Source organism: Camelina sativa, chromosome 12 (genome assembly GCF_000633955.1).
Source record: "Camelina sativa cultivar DH55 chromosome 12, Cs, whole genome shotgun sequence".
NCBI lineage: Eukaryota > Viridiplantae > Streptophyta > Magnoliopsida > Brassicales > Brassicaceae > Camelina > Camelina sativa.
The window spans coordinates 32,095,197-32,101,137 of NC_025696.1; the positions used below are offsets into that span (position 1 = coordinate 32,095,197).

General features: G+C 38.3%; 1 pseudogene; it reads right to left on the reverse strand.

The window, feature by feature from the left end:
* LOC104734070 lies at positions 2,354-3,954 on the reverse strand (annotated as a pseudogene).

Consider the following 5,941-nt stretch of genomic DNA (forward strand, 5'->3'; position numbering starts at 1 on the left):
AGGACCATTCACCGACAACAGTTCTCAACCCACAGAAGATCAAGAAACTACAGAAGAAGAGGAAGTGCAGGATCGTGAAAATGTCGAAACAGAGCCAGTTCCGGTTAGAAGATCCAGTCGACAACACAATCCTCCTAGTTATCTTGCCGACTATGTTCTTCTAGCTGATCTAGAATGTGAAATGCTCCTCCTGTCGCTAAATGATGAACCTATTAGTTATCATGAAGCAAAAAAATCAGTCGAATGGACAAAGGCTTGTCAAGAGGAGATCGACTCGATTAACAAAAACAATACATGGGATCTAGGTGAGAAACCATTTGGTGTCAAAGTGATTGGTCTTAAGTGGGTCTTTAAGATCAAAAGGAATGCTGATGGAACAATCAACAAGTTCAAAGCTAGACTCGTTGCAAAAGGTTATGCACAAGAGAAGGGATTGACTTTGATGAGGTCTTTGCACCGGTTGCAAGGCTGGAAACAATTCGAATGTTGATTGGATTAGCAGCTTCACATGGATGGGAAATTCATCATCTCGATGTTAAGACCGCTTTCTTACATGGTGAACTAACAGAGGACGTTTATGTTTCACAACCTGAAGGGTTTGAAAAGAAGGGAGAAGAACACAAGGTTTTCAAACTCAAGAAAGCTCTTTATGGACTACGTCAAGCTCCTCACGCATGGAACACAAAACTCGATCAAATTCTTAAGAGCATGAAGTTTAACAAGTGCCAGAAAGAAAGTTCTGTGTATCGCAAGGAAGAAGGACTTAAGATTTTGATCGTGGCCGTGTATGTTGATGATCTTTTTGTCACAGGAAGTACAGTAGAGATCATCATGGAGTTTAAGGCAGGAATGTCTACTAAGTTCGAGATGAGTGACCTTGGTAAGCTTACTTATTATCTTGGTATTGAAGTTAGACAAGGAATCAACGGAATAGAAATCAAGCAAGAAGCCTATGCTCGTCGAATCCTTAAGGAAGCTGGTTTAGACTCTTGTAACTCGACGCTAATACCAATGGAGTTCGGGTTGCAATTGTCAAAAGGACTTGATGAACCAGAGATTGACGCAACCAAGTATCGAAGAAGGATTGGATGCTTGAGATATTTGTTACATACTCGACCGGATCTTGCTTTCTCAGTAGGGATTTTGAGCAGGTACATGCATAATCTAAGAAAATCACATGGCATTGTACTGAAACAAATCCTAAGGTATTTGAGAGGAACAGTGAGCTATGGAGTCTCATACAAGAGAGGAGCACCACACATTATAGGCTATAGTGATAGTAGCCACAACACGGATCCTGATGACGGAAGAAGCACCACAGGTCATGTGTTTTATCTCGGAGGAGCTCCCATAACTTGGTGTTCACAAAAACAAGAAATAGTTGTTTTGTCCTCATGTGAAGCAGAGTTCATTGCAGCAACGGAAGCAGCGAAGCAAGCTATATGGATTCAAGATTTGCTAAGTGAGATCACCGGGAAAAAGTATGAGAAGACTATGATCCGCATTGACAATGAGTCGGCCATAGAACTTACAAAGAACCCTGTTTTTCACAAAAGGAGTAAACACATTCACAAACGTTTCCATTTCATTCGTGAGTGTGTGGAGAATGGACTACTTGAAGTAGAGCATGTACCAGGAGAAGAGCAGCGTGCAGAAATTCTTACCAAAGCCTTGGCGAAGAACAAGTTTTCTGAAATGAGAGAGTTGATCGGAGTTCAAGATCTCATGAAGAACAACTTGAAGCTTAAGGGGGTAAATGTTGGTTTAAGCTTCTAGAATGTTCTAGAATAGATATCCTTAAAGGAATTAGGAATCTACTTAGAAAAGGAAAAGTTGTAATCCTAAACAAAAAAGGAAGTTAGTAGGTTTTAGAAAAGGAAGACTAGAACCATATAAATAGAGATCATAAGAAGGATGTATGATTATAAGGAAAAATAGAGCTTGTGTTTAGTTTTGAGAAGATTTTCTAAACATTAATAAAGGAAGGATTCTTTATTCAAGTTGTAAGGTTTTGTGCTTTTGATTCTTTAATTATGACATGGAATCCAGTGGATTCAATCCACCACTTCACTTGGCCGCGGGAAAGTAAGACTAGTTTCCTTAATGTGAGCAGAGTTGTCACTCTCATAGAGAAAAATTCGAATTACACACACGGTAAGTAAGGGTAGCTAATTGAATTTTTTTCGTTTGGAGTAAAGGCGCAAAATAAATTAAGGGCAAAATAAATGACTAGATGTAAACAACGTTTTCCCGATCGCCTTGGTTTGAAACAGTTTTCAAGTTAACCACAATCAAATTCCAAGGGAACCTTGGCAGAGATATATATGAGCAACTTTCTTCTTTACATGCTTTATTATGGAGTCCACTTTTTATACAAGTTACCACTCACAAGGAGCTGGACATTACAACCCAATGCCATATTATTATAGTGTTCCATCATCATCTCCGCAATACCTTCAGACACTTCAGGGACTCTGAGCTGTATAGGACCATTCTCTTCCATATAGATCCTTATCTCCTTCAAACACCGTAAATAGTCCAAGAAATGTTTTATCATGTGCATCTCTTGGTTTAAGTGGATCTTTATGGTTGTTCCATGAAACCCTTTAATCTCTAAAACTTTTACTGGACAAGATGTGAGTGAACGACCCTTTTCCTCTCGAGAAACGCAGTCACAAGCATCCCCGCATTTATCTGTGACATGGTGTAATAGACCCTGAAAACATTAAGGAGACAATACAGGAGTCAAAGTATGAACTTTATCTGTTTGGCAAATTTGTTGTTTATATATACCTCAAGGACTAGAGTTTCTAAATGCGGACAGTTCCTTAGAAGAGCTGGCATTGCTTGCCATCCTCGATTGTCTTTGCTCATAATAGTTAATGATTTGAGGTTGTTGAACACTGGCAATAATTCACAGCATACAGAAAGCACCTGATAACAAGACAAGCCACAGTTAGAACAGAGCCATGCATGCTCCATGAATTAAGACGAAGTGCTGGTCTTCTTTTTTTTTCTGAAAGAAAAATATCACAATATATCAAAGAAGAAGAAGACTGACCTCAAGAGTATCAGGAGACAGAACTAGACACCGAACATTTCGAACGCCATTCGTAAGGTTCCCCACATTTGAAAATCGGGTAATAACATTGTCCTCATCATCCTCCAACCCCGCCAAATATCTTCTTCATGTACCCTAAAGCTGATTCGAGCGTCAAACAAGTTTTCCATTTTAGCTACGGAATAATCTTCTGCGGCATAACTAGAGTAACAGAAGTACGCAAGGCTAGGTGTATCAAATGAATAAGTAACAAAACTATCGCCCCACTTTATTGTTAAATTCTTGAGGCTTGCACTTGATAGAGTCACATTAACATCCAAATCATCCAAATCTTTCCAGTCTATATCATCTAGGACTAATTCCTCAAGCGCAGGCAAAGCATGAAGAAGAATGTCAAACTTATCAACAGATACCGAAACTGAGTTAAGAACGAGAGTCTTGAGCGTCGGTAAGAAAATGCTCCCATCAACCAAACAAATATCAATTCCATAACTTAATTCCAGCTTAACTAATTTCTTGTTCTGGAAAACTTTTGGAAACATAGGATAACTATCTGCTGATTCTGTATCATCAGAGATCGACAGAACAATCTCCGAAACACCACGCATCATCACATTCTGTATCCAACAATTCACATGATCTACATGAATAACGCCCAAACCCTCGAGGCAGAATTTCTCAATGGGAGAATTACCCTGCAATGCCAATACTCTATCCACAATTTCCATGAAGCTCTGTCGAAAATCACAGTCATCAATGTGAAGATTAGGGACAAATCCAAGAAGATTGCGCCATCTCTTGGAGAGAACAGATGTCATAGCAGCCTCCTTTGTGGTAAGGAATGACAAGGTATGACAAAGAATCTCTTCTGGTAGGTTGTTTAAATGATCCATCTGCACCAAAACGAAGAGAGTATATTGACCGAACAGTTCGCACTACAAAACAGAGAAAGGGTTTGATCTTTCAATTCATGTAAAATCCAAAAGAAACACGTTAAACTGGTAACATAGCAGTCTTATGAATTCGAATATGAACTTTCATAAAGAAAAATTAAAGCTCACAACGCAAATAGGAATCTTATGACTAAGGAACCCTTAAAAAAAGGAGTAAACCTCGAAGAAACCTACCTTGTTACAAAAGCTTAATCCAAGCCCTAATTTTTAGGGGTTTCTGTGAAAAAGAGAGTTGGGATTTGCTTAATCGCTTGTTTATTTGGAACCCCATGCACAAGCGAAGAAGTTATGAAGAAGACTCAAGCTTTCAGGTTTCGTCAAGACACATAGCAAAGCAAGGGCGTCGAAAGTAATGGAATTGAGTGTTTTATTTCATCCGGTTCTTTAATATCACCGGTTTAACTTTGGTAAACCGGAGCAGCTTGAGCTTTGTGCTACGAAAGTAATGGAATTGCTTAAACAGAATTAGGCCCAATTGTTGACCAATGGAACCAAAGCAAAATATATCTAACTTAATTTTACTGATCTCAACAAAAACTATGAGCAAGTTTTCTTCTTGTAAGACTCGTCACTCGTCAGTGTGTGCACTTTTGAAACTTGTTGCGAGTTGCGACAAGAGTTCAAGACCAACACTTTCAGCACTTTTAATCAAACTTGTTATGTAAATGAAACCACAGTTTTGGGAGCTCAGATATCTTTGGATACTTTTTATGTTTAAAAAAAAAAAATGTCAACGCTAATCCTAAAACAAAATACCGATGGGAACATTTTCTAACCGATGTTAGTTAAAAACTCTCGTTCTTGACTCAGAGTCATAAGTTTGATTTTCTTCTTCAAGCTTTGCAAGGAATTAGACTTGGTTGATATACACTGGAAAGGTTGGCTTGTGAGGGCACCGCATGCCATCAGTAATACTCAAATGAGTGTCTCTAACTTTTAATAATATTAAAAATAATACTAATCTAAGTTTAATCTTCACTCCCTTGTTTTTATTTTTTCTCCTTCCATTAGTCATTCTTAAATATGGGTGTCTTATATAATTTTCTATTTCCTACACACAATCAAACAGCTCAATGGGAGAGCTATACATATTTCCTACACACAATCAAACAAACAAACCTGCTTCACTAATCCAAATGAGGTAACGAGTCTTTGCATCAAATACATAGCTGTATTTCTAATCATACATGTGAGGTGAGAGCATCAAAGCACGATATGCAAATTCACAGGTTCTTGTTCTCTTTGTACTAAACCTTTGCAGCTGGACCCCAACGTCAAAGATGTCTCGATAACGCTTTATGAACAAGTCTGAGATCACCTTTGCAGCTGCATTCCTTTTTCAATGAATTAGCAATGAGTGCTCCGGTGACTGCCTAAACTCAACTTTCAAGTTTCAAATGATAACTAGGTAAAAGATAAGATATTAACATCTCCTCTAAGAAACATGTACCTGCACTTGTTTTATTGGAAACACACGGGCTTTGTGGTTGTCAAAAGAGATGGATCGCACCAATCACTTGCTTCTTCCGGGCATGGACAGTGACCTGGAACTGCTGGATTAACATGTTTTTCTGCAACAAAAACAAAAAATAATCACACCATTTTCTCACATAAAGAGAAATCCAATATTCTCAATTCGATTCTATCAATTCTGTCTCTCATCCTCACCACATTCACTACATACATTGTTGAACCATCAACCAGCTAATACATACTCAACACAACCATATATGAGTTTACGAACCATTCATTCTGTTTAATGTCTAATGTTTAGCGACTTCAGGTTGTTAAATATTGTCATTGATTGATTTACAGCATTGCGAAAGCACCTGAAACGAGGCAAAGCCCCAACTCAACGTTACAAAGCTAACGTTACTTGTCCTTCTTTTAGATCATCTCTAAACCAACATAGAGACAAAGAAAAGAG